Raw genomic sequence first — 15,379 nt, forward strand, 5'->3', positions numbered from 1 at the left:
CCAGAAATCTGCCTAAGTTATATAATATAACTTAGTTTTATTGGAGTATGTATCCATATAACATCCAACTCCAAACATAACTTGTCTGAAATCAGGGGAGCAAAAATACAAATGTAAGTTACCTAAAAAAAAAAAAAAAAAAAAAAAAAAAAAAAAAAAAAAAAAAAAAAAAAAAAGTTACCTACATCATATATATTTTAACTGATTCGATTTGTAAGAAGATTTGATTCATAAAATCGTTACAAGCGTCCATTGCTAAAGGTAGCTTAGCACCCAGTGGGTACTTTCTACCCGCTTGTCACCATTGTTTGGATATTGTACTATACTACTATATTAGGAACATGCCAATTATGCTAATTATATCCTATTATTTCAGGTCATTTCGAAATAGAGGAAAGAAAACGACCTACGAAACCAGCTGTTGATAATAACACGACTAAGAAGTTGAAAGGTGAAGGAAAAGGGAATGGAACAGGAAAAAACCACAAGAAGATATAATTTGTTCACATTTCAATAATGAAAACAATTCTTACCTAAAACTTCGGAAAACTGGGTAGGGTGTCAGTAGTGTGGACGATGGGCCCACACAGCTTGTACTGAAGTCGACGACGAAGATATGGAGGATGTTTTGATATTATTTTTTCTATGAAGAGAATTAGTCCTTATCTTGCCCCATTTTTAATATTCCGTCTTATCCCATATGTGGGGTAAGATGGTGTATTTTCCATTTTTGATAATTGTTTGTACCCTTATTTATGCAAATAAATATTTTTGATTTTGATTTGAGTGCTGCAGACATTTTGGACTAGTCATTGAGTTTTCACTTCTGTCGGCACTCCCAGAGTGCAACCCGTTGTTTTTTTTATATCGATAAATTTTCGCGCTCGCTTCGCTCGCGTTTTCATTAACTTTCCAACACATGATAAAGGTGACATTCAATTTTCGTGATATAATGATGTGACTGATTTCCATACTAAAAGTAAAAATGTCCAACTGTCTATCGAATTGCGTTTTTTTATATCGAAAAATTGTCGCGCTCGCTTCGCTCGCGTTTTCAATAACTTTCTGAGTTATGATAAAGGTGACATTCGGGTGGCGACTGCAGTAGCATTAGGTACTCTGTTGCAACGTTACTGCTGCGGCACTGTCAATTTTCGTGATAAAATGATGTGACTGATTTCCATACTAAAAGTAAAAATTTACAACTGTCTATCAAAATGCGATTTTTATATCGAAAAATTTTCGCGCTCGCTCGCGCGCGTATACCTACCTTACTGTATCGTCCGACGACAAAGCTATTAAAAACAATGTCCCTGGAGTAGGCGTAAGAATCGAACCATCGACGACAGAATTCCATGCACTTCGTGGACAGAGCAAAATAGAGAGAAAAATGTTACCATTGATATTGTGCTGGGGTGTTACTGTACATAAGCTACAAGGAACGACTTTAGACCGAGCTGTGGTTGATCTAGACACGCGGTAGCGTGTCCAGCCAAGTTCAAAGAAAAAGTAACTGGCGACGCAGCAACCGTGTGTAATATTACACGAACCATTTCGAGCTACTTTTGACCCCTTCACAACTTGAAACCTACTTAACCTACACTAATGAAATTTGGCACATGTATTCAAGCCCCTTAGCTTGTCCAAAATACAAAATTTCATAAACGTAGCTCAAACAGTTACTGATAAATTAACGTTTAAAAACCGGCATTTTTGTGACTGACTGACATATAGATCATAAACCTAACGCACTTCCAGATGACCTAGAAACTTGAAATTTGGCATCAAGGTAGACTATTAGGTGTATATAGAGGGAAAAATCTAAAAAGTGGAAATTATTGATATTTCGATGGAAAAAAAATAATTAATACTTATAGACCAAAAACCTAACCCACTTCTAGATCACTTAGAAACTTGATATTTGGCATCAAGGTAGACTATTAGGTGTATATAGAGGGAAAAATCCGAAAACTGGAAATTATTGAGAATTAGATGGAAAAAATAATAATTAATACTTATAGACCAAAAATCTAACCCACTTCTAGATCACTTAGAAACTGGATATTTGGCATCAAGGTAGACTATTAGGTGTATATAGAGGGAAAAATCTGAAAAATGGAAATTATTGATATTTCGATGGAAAAAAAAGAATTAATACTTATAGACCAAAAACCTAACCCACTTCTAGATGACTTAGAAACTTGATATTTGGCATCAAGGTAGACTATTAGGTGTATATAGAGGGAAAAATCTGAAAACTGGAAATTACTGAGATTTAGATGGAAAAAATAATAATTAATACTTATAGACCAAAAATCTAACCCACTTCTAGATCACTTAGAAACTTGATATTTGGCATCAAGGTAGACTATTAGGTGTATATAGAGGAAAAAATCTGAAAAATGGAAATTATTGATATTTCGATGGAAAAAAAAGAATTAATACTTATAGACCAAAAACCTAACCCACTTCTAGATGACTTAGAAACTTGATATTTGGCATCAAGGTAGACTATTAGGTGTATATAGAGGGAAAAATCTGAAAACTGGAAATTATTGATATTTCGATGGAAAAAAAAATTAATACTTATAGACCAAAAACCTTACCCCTCTTCAAGATCACTTAGAAACTTGATATTTGGCATCAAAGTAGACTATTAGGTGTATATATAGGGAAAAATCTGAAAACTGGAAATTATTGATAATTCGATGGAAAAAACATAATTAATACTTATAGACCAAAAATCTAACCCACTTCTAGATGACTTAGAAACTTGATATTTGGCATCAAGGTAGACTATTAGGTTTATATAGAGGGAAAAATCTGAAAACTGGAAATTATTGATGTTTACATGTATAAAAATTAATTAGGTAATACTTATAAACCAAAAACCTAACCCACTTCTAGATCACTTAGAAACTTGATATTTGGCATGAAGCCAGACTATTAGGCGTATAAAAAAGAAAAAAATCTGAAAACTGAAACTTTTTAACAATTGACCGCGCGTTAGCTAGGGTCTCCTTTTCAGCTTAGGCAAACTGCTTTTAACTGCTTTTATGATGAATACCTACTATAGTAATTTCTGTACAAAAAGTAATGATATCCCAACAAAAACATAAATGTGAAATGAGAGCCAAGTTCAATATTAAGAATATGTGTCGTTGTTGACTCGCTGACAAAAGAATTGAGATCTATATGGGTGCCAAGTTCTGTGTTGTGTAGAAAATCCTGAAATTATAAAGGAGTTGTCTTGGCTAGTTTTTACGTACTTATAGGCTACTTTTCTAAAATTTGGTTTGTTGGTAAAAACTAGCCAAGTCAAATCCTTTATAATTTCAGGATTTTCTACACAACACAGAACTTGGCACCCATATAGATCTCAATTCTTTTGTCAGCGAGTCAACAACGACACATATTCTTAATAAATACTTAGAATTTAATAATATTTTATGTGATGAACAAAAAGGATTCAGGAAAAACTTATCAATAAACATGGCCATATATGACTTTTTACATAAAATATACACTAGAATGGATGATAGTCTCCCAGTCTATGCTGTTTTCATAGATATGACCAAGGCGTTTGATTATGTTGACCACAAGATACTACTAGACAAACTATATTTATACGGTGTAAGAGGCAATGTACACAATCTGATTAAATCTTACCTTTCTGGTCGTACTCAACAGACAAATATAACAAGAATATCACCTCAAACCAAAACTGAATCAGATTTTCTTTCTGATAAAAAATTAGTTACATATGGAGTGCCACAGGGTAGTATTTTAGGTCCCCTACTTTTTCTTGTGTACATAAATGACCTCCCAGGAGCTATCTTACATCCAACAGTTTTGTATGCAGATGACTGTACGGTTGTGCTTACACACAAAAATCAAATAACTAGCAGCCTAGAATCAATAAAACAATGGCTAGATAAAAATAACTTAAAAATAAATTTACAAAAAACTACAATAATGAGTTTTAGCCAAAGAAAAACTGAGGATAGCACTGCTGTAGCTTTTAATGATACCTATATTGCTAGCACACATGTTACCAAATTCTTAGGACTATACATAGATGACAAAATGAATTGGACGACTCACACTGACAATCTCTGTAAAAAACTTATGACATATTCGTATACCTTATATATGCTAAGTAAAGTCGTAAATCGCACTGCTGTTATGTCTGCTTATCACGGCTACATATCTTCTGCTTTAAGATACGGAATTATCTTCTGGGGGAACTCTAGCCAAGCCAATGATGTTTTCAAAGCACAAAAACGGTGCGTAAGATCGATCTGTAAGTTGAGGTACAATGCCAGCTGCAAACCATATTTTAAGCAACTTCACTTACTAACCGTGCCCGATTTGTATATTCTGGAGACTACAATGTTCGTCAAAAAAAATCTACATCTTTTTAAAAATGTTGTAAGTGCACGACATTGTGATAAACTTTACCCAGTTCCTGGCAAATCGGCTCTTTTCCAGAAGAGTATTTTTGCAATGGCGCCGAAAATCTATAATGGTTTGCCAAAATCACTGAGGTTGATAGATGACGAGATAGTTTTTAAGAATCTATTGGTTAAGTTTTTGAATGAGCACTGTTTTTACTCAATGACTGAATTTTTCAATATTAAGCAATGACTTGTATAATTTCAATTATTTGACATATTTAACAATTACATCCTTTTAAAATAAATTATTTCTCTTGACATTTGATGTATTCCGTTAACCTTTTTCTTGCTAGCTTTTAAATTGACCACAAATAACTTAACCATAGATGATCATAGACATAGCCGTATTTTCGTTTTAGTTTTGGTTTGACATGTTCTAATTTCAATTTTAAGTTATTTGTATATCTGTAAATATGTTTTTGTAAATATTTGTAAATATGTCTTATATTTTCTGATTTGCATGCCTTCTGGCTAAATGCGCTGATACCCACATTCTATTGTATATGACAACATCTAATATGTACGTGCATTTTTAGCAAATAAAATTTTGAATTTGAATTTGAATTTGAATTTGAATTTAATATTGAACTTGGCTCTCATTTCACATTTATGTTTTTGTTGGGATTTAAGTTCTCGCATTTTTGCAAAAGGTCAAGCATATGTAGCTTTGAGCCGCGTTAGGTCTCTAAATGGATTAATTATCAGTAGTTTAGACCACCGCAAGCTACTTAATAATCCTCACGATATTAACTCCCTCAATGAAATGACAAGATTGCGAAATTTGCCGTCTTATAATACTAACTAAAAAGTGTTAAATAAAAAAAAGATAATTTAGAAAATAAAAAAACCCGACTGCAAAAAAGCTATCTTTAGAAAAAAATAAAAAAAACTGAAAAGAAAAAAACAAGTTCAGTAGTCGAGAACATTGAATCAGTTTCATGATTAACATTTCGTATGTCAATTTTGACCTTGGAGTTTAAAAATAATGTCCAAATCGCTTGTGACGGATCCGGAACGAGCCATACGAATCGTTATGACACAGATAAAACAAACTATACATTCTTATACGAAACAGCAACTTCAACAGTCGGGACCCATTATTGTCGTCAACATTAGTGCCGCAGCCTAGACTTTTAATGGGTCCCGACTGTTGAAGTTGCTGTTTCGTATAAGAATGTATAGTTTGTTTTATCTGTGTCATAACGATTCGTATGGCTCGTTCCGGATCCGTCACAAGCGATTTGGACATTATTTTTAAACTCCAAGGTCAAAATTGACATACGAAATGTTAATCATGAAACTGATTCAATGTTCTTGTTTTTTTCTTTTCAGTTTTTTTTATTTTTTTCTAAAGATAGCTTTTTTGCAGTCGGGTTTTTGTATACCTATAATCTGCTATAATATATATATCCGGCGAGCGGTCTAGGCATCTGCCGCGAATGCAGAGGGCGCTGGTTCGATTCCAGCCCTGGGCACTCGATGCCTTGGTCTCTTTCACTTACATATATGACATCTATTTCAGTTTATTATTTATGCAGTAGTGATTCCACTTTAAATGGTTCGATGGATCGAAAATGAAAATCACAAACGGAGCGATGTACGGTGCGTGATTTGATTTATTAATCGAGCCAACCGTGAAAATGTTATATTAGGTAATTTAAAACTTTCCTTATTTAATTTTGTCGTAACATAAATCATTACTTACAAAAATTGTCAAAATAAAAAAAGATCTCAAAATATCATGCTTTTTTAGTATTTCACAACCCTGTGAGTCGAGGCCAAAAACTTGCCGATTATGAATAAGGGGGTAAAGATTTTCGTCCTGTCAAACCAAACTTTCAAGCGCGACTCCACGCATTTCCTGTAACTCCGCCCACCTGTTGGGTCTTTGCTATAAAAGCACCGCACAGTCTGTTCGCTCGCAGTCCGCTCCGAACTTTACCTGTCTTCAATCCGGTTCCATAATTAGGTAAGTTTTTGAACACCCTGTATTCAAACTTTGCTTTCATTGTAATCGTAAAAAATTGTGATTTCGGAAAAAGGGTACTTTTTGGGTACTTTTTTAACCATGACAGTGGTAATCAGACGTGTAAGTTGCGGAAAGTTGAAAAATATCACCGGTAACGAAGGCAACTTTCATTACGGAAATGGAAAATTTACTTAAATGCTTTTATTAACACATAATACATAAAACTAAATTAACAATAAATAAAATTATCTACTTAAAAATTTAATTAATATGAAATAAAACTATAATGGTAAATTACGATTGTTGTACAAAAATAGGAGAGGATTCTATGCGGATAATTTGCAATTTTGTAAATTTTCCGACGGCATAATTATAACTGCGGTGGTGTCACAAAAGTTAGAAAAACCCTATTTAACTACTAGAGTTAGACCAAGAAAAGTCTGCAGCGGTTTTGATAGCCATCGCAGTGCAAGTGTTATTTTAAACGTCAAACTTCTATGAAATTATGACCCATAGATATGTCATGTTCAACACCAAAAGGTACCTTATGGCGGCTGGCGCTTACGATATTATTAACGCCGCCGCTCCAATATTCAACCGGGGCAATGGTACCTTTTGCCGTGGAACGTCACATATGTTTACTATTTCATATCTAGTGAATCTCTAATTCATTTCCCGAATCGCGCCGTATAGCTGGGTGGTTTTCAGGTACCTAAGTACTTATTTTTTATCGAAAATTTCAGAACTTTGGGTTGTTATTAATAATACTCAAAACTGGAGCTAGATTTGGTTCAATTTGGGTGGTTTTGTCAGTTTTGTGACGTTTTTCAACATACATTTTGCAGATTTTGTATATAAACTTTTTTATATGAGGCAAAATTATAATATAATTAGAATATTATAATTAGAGTTAGACCAAGAAAAGTCTGCAGCGATTTTGATAGCCCTGGCAATGCAAGTGTTATTTATACGTCATAATTTAATAGAAGTTTGACGTTTAAAATAACACCTGCACTGCGTGTGCTACCAAATCGTTGCAGACTTGTCTTGGTCTAACACTATTATTCTAATCAGATCATCATCAATTTATATAAATAAACTCTGTCCGTTTATTCAGGCCCACTCAATAGGGTATTTGACTGTATTTAAAATAAATTCTTTTACACCATGCGAGAAATAAAGCACCAGAAGATTAATGTGTAGATAGAAAAACATAGACAGCAGTTATATTTAAAGACACAATTTATATTTTGAAACCCGTATAAAACTATAAAGAGTAGGTAATTTGATTGTGACGTCACATGCTAGTGGTCCATATTAATTTCTTCTTCTTCCTTGCGTTATCCCGGCATTTTGCCACGGGGTCATTCTTCGATTTGGTGCAAATCGCTGTCGCTCGCGTTTTTCGGTACTAAACGAAGTTGGATCTTTACCGTGTCTTATACTTATAAGTAGTACATAAAAAAATATCAATACAGGCCGTTTTCCATTTCACGATATCTTAAGAAGATCTATGTTTTTTAAGGCTCCAAAGGGTCAAAATGTCACTACCAACGCGTGTCGCCTGACCAGATTTCATCAAAACATGAGCTAAAAGTCAATTTAAATGTAACTTTATGGCTAGTATTTACTAAGTGCCTAAAACTATATTGGTTAGTACATTAATTAATTGATTGCACAAATTAAATTGTGTCGTACAGAACTAACTGGCAACATCGAACTTTTCCGGCCTCGCGGTACCGTCATTTCCGTGGATGCTACTTGCACATCATATACAGTGAAACCTGGTTAAGTGGGACCTGGATAAGTGAGAAACCTCTATAGCTGGGACTCATGGTGCGGTCCCGACACTTTAGCACTGAATTACCTCTGTTAGTGAGATAAAACGAGCCTCTATAACTGGGATTAGTTGTTGTGATTTTATAGTCACATTTACCTCTATAATTGAGACAGAGAGTGTATTTTACCTCTTTTACTGAGACTATATTTATAAGATTACATTTTCCTAATTGTTTTTTTAGAATTTTATACGAATTACCTCTGTATCTGAGATAACGTCAATCTATGACCTCTCTAACTTGGACTTTATTGATCTATTTCCGTATTATTACTAACTCTTAGTCTATCCACAAATTCCGCATTTGCTTAATTCTGTCTAAACGACTTCAAGTTTCATTTAGTTACTTTATGTAGTTAAAATGATCGAAACGAAAGCTGAAATCTTGTAAAGTAACAAGAATAAACAAATTTTCATTTAATTAATTTCTAAGCAGTGAAGTCCGTATTAAATTTAATTGAAAAAATCTATCCTTTGGAAAATCATTCAAAATAAATTCAAAGAAATATTTAAACAGACTTAAAAAATATTTAGGGACAAGGATTATTTTACCTAAACATTTAAAGATAATTACAAAATACCTTATTAACCACCTCTATAACTGAGATATATCCTCTATTCTCACCTCTATTAATGGGACCCTCTGTAAATGAGACAGAAATTTATTTGTACTTGGCTAACTGAGAGCCTGGGTAAGTGGAATACCTCTTTAAGTGAGACAAATCTGCTCGTCCCTTGAAGTCTCACTTATCCAGGTTTCACTGTAGCTGTCCAATAGAAGGCCGTGCTGAGATCCTGCCGCTGCCCCCGCGCGTCCTTCGTCGCCTAGTAATCGACAGTGGAAACACACTTCAACATTTGTGCCCGCATGAATTTTATTTTTAAATAATAAGTCGATTACCATGGTTTCGTCCAAAAAAAAATGTCAGTTCCGTGTGTCTTATTTCTCGGTAAGTGGAAGTCATTTTAATACGAATCCTATTTGATATGATTACTTATAAATTCGAATTGTTATGATGTAATTGGAAGAATGTTCTGGAACATTTATTATGTTTAGGGTTATGAGACAAAAAGATAGCTTTTATCATTACCATGGTAGTCATTACCACGGAACCACGGTATTTTTCGACAATGGTAATGACTATTCTTCCACGGTAAGAACATGAAACGCTTTTTTTATTGTTTATGTTCTCTATAAACAAAACTTTCCGAAGGAGAGTTATTTTTTCTTCGTTGTATTTTATTCATATATCATAATATTTCACTTAAAGTGAGAAAAATATATAATATAATTATTTATATGATGAAAATGATTATTTGTCATTACGATGTATTAACGCCATACTAAGCACATAAAATGTCATCACCATGACACTTTAAAATTGCGAGATCCATATCTTCGCAGATTAATTTCACAGAAAGGGACCAAGACGTATTTCAACATCCTTGTATCCTATAGTAGTTTGTGTTACAAGGGATCAAAATGATATATTTCCGTCAAGGGCCTACATTGAATCCTGAATGAAGCGATGGATTCTACAATAGAATCCCGATCGTACTGAGGGATTCTAAAGTAGAATCCTGAGCGTAATGAGGGATTCAAGTGTTAACGCCCAAGACGAAATAATTTTGATACAGTGTGACACATACTGCTTTTCACATCAACTATGAGGAAAAAAAAATCTTAGTGTTGACATAATCTGATGCTTAAACAGATTATTTAAGCTAAAAAAATTATGTGCAAAAATGTTTAGAAATAGTGTGTTAGAACAGAAAAGTGTTACTTTGATCCCTCCTAGCAGGGAAGAAAAGTGCCACTTTGATCCCTCCTAGCAGGGAAGAAAAAGCCCTTTTTCGAATAGGTGTTGTGAAAAATATTTCATTACCGGTCAAACAAATACCTAAAATAAATATTTTTTAACTTTTTACCGTGGACTCGCCAATTTACACCAAATCGAAGAATGACCCCACGGCTCATGGGAACCTGGGGTCCGCTTGACAACTAATCCCATGATTTGACGTAGGCACTAGTTTTTACGAAAGCGACTGCCATCTGACCTTCCAACCCAGAGGGGAAACTAGGCCTTATTGGGATTAGTCCGGTTTCCTCACGATGTTTTCCTTCACCGAAAAGCAACTGGTAAATATCAAATGATATTTCGTACATAAGTTCCGAAAAACTCATTGGTACGAGCCGGGGTTTGAACCCGCGACCTCCGGATTGAAAGTCGCACGCTCTTACCGCTAGGCCACCAGCGTTCCATATAAATTCCATAGTAGCAAAATCGTTTTGACAGTTCGAAAAAAGAAACTGATTTGACTAGTAGTCACACACCCTATTTGAAATACATTTGATTCCACATTAAACTGTACATTCAAAATCTTGAAGTTAATTACTCCCGCAAAATTGTAACTAGGTAAGTTTAGCAAATTCACGCCAGATTAAAGATGAAGAGTTTTCTAATTCCACTTAGAAGTTATAGTAAACGGTGTGGTGAGATTAGATCATTCGGTTATAACTTTAAGAGATTCCTACTCGGAATGTTGATGTTTCTTTTGGCATTAAAACCTATAAATTGTATAATTATAGAATTGTTACAGAATCAATTATTGACTATTGTGCATTGTTACGTTTACATACCTACTACATGACCTAGGGCCACTTGCACCATTCCACTAACCCGGGGTTAACTGGTTAAACCTGGCGTTACCATGGTTACCAGTACAATTTGACACTGGGTTAACGGTTTAACCGGTTATCCCCGGGTTAGTGGGATGGTGCAAGTGGCGTTTAGATATATAATTTAAGGTAGGTACAACTCGCGGAGGTCTCTTAGAAATACAATATTTTAATATTTAGATTAAAATATATTTAAGTTATTTTTGTATGATATTATATACCATTCCAGAACAGCCGATTCAACGGAGCCACGCCGTTTTGTCGCATAAATAGTGTTTAGTTTTTAAGTTTATAATATATATATATGTATGTTAGTCTGTAAGGTATTTGTAATATGGGCCTTGTTGCCTGATTTAAATTTTAAATAAAAAAAAAATTACCTTTTGTACGTAGGCTGGAATCAACTATAAAATACTCAACTAATTATTTAAAAAAAAAATCAAGTATAGAATATTATTATTTATTTATCGATATAGCGAGGAAATTCTGCCAGTATCTACGGCACTATGCCGCAGGGGGATAGATTTTAGTTATTTATTTTTAGATTTAGATTGTAATTTTTATAGGTACGAGTAAGTTACATATAAAACTTAATTTCGCTACAATATATATACAGTGGTACTACTAAACGAAATTAATAACTAGCTTAAATCTAAAATAGGCCCTTGAGGCATTGTACCAAGGATGCTGGCGGCATTTCCTCGCTGTATCGCAATGCTGATACGTTGTGCGAGGTAGCCGCCAGCTCTTCGGTCACCAGTTACGTCAACCAGACGCTTCGCGATTTCTGCGAACAACTTATGCGCGCTGGGACCCCATGGACCTAGAGTTTCAACACCGCTTTTCGCTTAACTTAATTCGCAACTCGTGTAGATTTAAATCAAAGCCCTCCCTTCGGTCGTGTCTTAATTTAACGCCACTTGTTTCGAATTGCCTCTTTTCCGCATTTGTATCGTAAATAACTATTTTAATACTTAATATATAGGTATTGGAATCTTGGCGCAACTCTGCGATTCCTATATGCAATTTTTTTAAACATGTTCTCTACATATTGCGGTTCCATATTAAAAGATAGCTGGACTGTAATTGAAAATGTTAATGGTGGTAATAACACCAAGTGTGAAAACAGATAATCTTTAGCTTCTATTGCGCAGATCTAAATATATTTTTTTTATTTCTATTTTAGAGTAGATAAGTAAATATATTATAAAAATAGCATTGGTTTTTGACGTGTAGGTATTCAGATTTAGGTTTATTATTTATATTCTATTTGTATTATAATAAATTTAGTGTAAAAAAGAGCATTTACACCAGCTTATAAATGCTCTCTTTATACCTACCTACTTTAAAAACTGATGGGAAAGTTGCATTTTATCCTCGGTGACAAAATTTGTTTAACCCTAGTGCCTTGAAAGCCGCGCAACTCGCAACGCTCAAGATCCCACTTTTGTAACCACTCGATAAGCTCGTGATTAAATTTTGGAATCTTTCGCTTGCTCGAGTACTATTGATATTAGTAGCAGTAGCGGATTTGTAGTCTTTGGTGCCCTAGGCCCCAGGCCCTATAGCCGCCCCTTTCACAGCACCCATCATATTGATTACATTTTTTTTCAGTTATTTCTTGTTATCATCAGCGAATTTTTTGCCCCTCTCGAATGCCTGCTCGATTTGCTGCCCCTAATTTTTTGCCGCTCTAGGCCCGGGCCTACTGGGCCTTAGGGCAAATCCGCCACTGATTAGTAATTTTAGTAGTTAAGTTACGCCTGAAGCGCTACGAGTATAGAGCCCAAAGCATGTAGCGATAATCCTCCCTGGGTTTTGTTCCAGACGATGACGATATTTACTTCTTAAGGTAGACTGAGGTGAGTTAAAACAGAGGTAAGTTGAAACAACGTCAATTTTGCGGTATTTATAATCGTCTTGAGGCAAGGACGCATATTGAGGAACGGCAAGACGAGGCTAAACATCGTTTTTTTTCAGTTCGGTAGATGTCTCAAAATTGACATTGTTTCAACCTACCCCCGTTTTAACTCACCTCGGTCTCCCCTACCTATTATAAATTATATCTTACTTCCATGCGACTTAAATGTACAGTCAGAAATAATATTCGCTAAGCACCTTAGCATACAAACTTATATGCATTCTATGCAGCAGACTGTACCTAATGCCCTTTTATACACAACAAAACAGTGTGAAAATTGCTGTCTAAAATAAAAAATATTTTTTATACCAATTTTTACTTCAATATGATTCATCTTTCGCATACACAATCCTATTTTAGTCGAAAGACTATTTTAACAAAGTATTATATTAATAGTCAAAAAAACATTAATCTTAATGCAGATCCTTCCCGCTTTGCGGAAAACATTTATTATATTTACCATTACCACCAATGTAGTTACTATAAAAAGAATTGCTGTAGCGGCCATTTAAGGATGACTCACGTTCACGCTAGACCGGGCCGGGGCCGGGCCGGAGCTTCCTGCGCTTCGTTTTCTATAGAAAGCACCCCGTGTAGTGTAGTAAATAAAGGTAGTGACAGAGCAATTTCCGATGAAAATGAGCGACAAAAAAAGGAATTACTTATCATAAAAACATATTCTCATGTTTGACAAAAGTTTTAGATTTTTTTCTAGTAAGTAGGTATTACATACTGATACAAATAACTTATTTGGTAAAATAATTTTGGACGGAGGAATTACTCAGTTCAATACATAAACAGATTTGTATTTTTTACGTATAAATACCTAACTTAGGAGTGTCTTTTTTTTGGATATTTATATGTTAGTTTTGGCTCATACTATACAATAACCAAGCAAAATTTCATCGACTGAGAAATTAATGCATGGGTCTCCATACAACAACTTGCTTTATTTACTACACTATTAGTGATCACCGATCAGCCGTCACAGAAAATGAAATGTCGTACGCCTCGGCCCGGTCTAGCGTGACAGCGTGTGTCATCCTTTACTCATTGTTAGTTGTTATTTGTGTTAAAATATTGAATTTGATTTGTTAAATGGTTAATATTTTCAGGGAAAATTAAATAAAATTGATTGATTGGATTGTTATTAAATTGGACAGATAAAAAATTAATAAAGGATGACTCACGCTAGACCGAGCCGGGGCCGGGCCGGAGCTTCCGGCGCTTCGTTTTCTATGGAAAGCACCACGTGATCACCGATCAGCCGTCATAGAATATGACATGTCGGACGCTTCGGTCTGGGCCCGGCCCAGTCTATCGTGAGAGCGGTTTCGCACTACGTCCGATCAGAATCCGATCCGAACCCGTGAAAATATGGTCCGTAATAGCCGTAGAACTCTTTCTATGGTAAGTTACGCACCGCACACGTTGAATGACGGAAAGAAATCGGATGACGGAGATCGAATCTAGTACGTAACTTACCGAACTACTTTAAAAGACAAGAAGGCACCTAGAACTAAAGAAGAAAGAAACAGACTGAAGTCACTCTATCAAAAAATAAAATGTAAAATTAAAAGAAATAAATTAAATCGCAGAATGAACATTATAAAGGATGAACTAGAGAAAAGAAGCTCAGCAAAAAGAGCTAACAAAAAGCTTAAACCATTTAAACTTTGGATACCATCTTTAATGAATGAAACTAGACAATTACATACAAATCGTAAGGATATTTTAAAAATAGCAACAAACTTTTATCAAAAGCTCTATCAGTCTCAATCTACCGAGGTTAGAACACATACAGTGGCTACAGGCGAAATACCATCTCTACTACAAAGCGAGATACGCTATGCTATCAACTCTCTAAAAACAATGAAAAGCCCAGGCCAAGACGGCATAACTAACGACCTCATCAAAGCTATACAAGAACCTTTAACGCCGATATTGACAGACCTATTTAATAAAATTATCCACGAAGAAACCATTCCAAAAGACTGGGAAACGTCAATAATTACACTTCTATATAAAAAAGGCGACCCGCTGAATATTAACAACTACCGCCCGATAAGCCTCTTGCAATCAACATACAAGTTATTTACAAACATTATTTTGAATAGAATAAAACAAACCCTAGACTTCGAACAGCCAATCGAACAAGCAGGCTTCAGACGTAACTTCTCCACAGTAGACCATATCTTCACATTACAGCAAATAATAGAAAAATGTAGAGAATATAAGAAAAAAATTTACTTAGCATTTGTAGATTACTCTAAAGCCTTCGATTCTATTTCCCATCAAACTCTATGGAAAGCGCTAAAAGAGCAGGGTGTTCATACCAAATACATACATATATTACAAGAAATATATAAGAAAAGTAAGGCCGTAGTGAAGTTAGAAAGGAATGGAGATAAATTCGATATCAAACGAGGAGTAAAACAAGGAGACCCTATCTCACCAAACCTGTTCACTGCTCTGATGGAATATATCTTTAGAAGGCTAAACTGGGACGAGTGCG

At 34.8% G+C, this 15,379-nt stretch overlaps 1 protein-coding gene across 1 annotated transcript in view; it reads left to right on the forward strand.

Moving 5' to 3' along the window:
* Positions 1 to 6,391: 6,391 nt before the first annotated feature.
* Positions 6,392 to 15,379, forward strand: part of LOC134802846 (pro-neuropeptide Y-like) — a 43,561-nt gene continuing 34,573 nt past the window's right edge. Inside the window, exon 1 of the mRNA XM_063775581.1 lies at positions 6,392 to 6,426. The gene's annotated coding sequence lies outside the window, so the exon portion shown is untranslated. The remainder of the gene's footprint in view (positions 6,427 to 15,379) is intronic.

This window comes from Cydia splendana, chromosome 25 (assembly GCF_910591565.1).
Source record: "Cydia splendana chromosome 25, ilCydSple1.2, whole genome shotgun sequence".
Lineage (NCBI taxonomy): Eukaryota > Metazoa > Arthropoda > Insecta > Lepidoptera > Tortricidae > Cydia > Cydia splendana.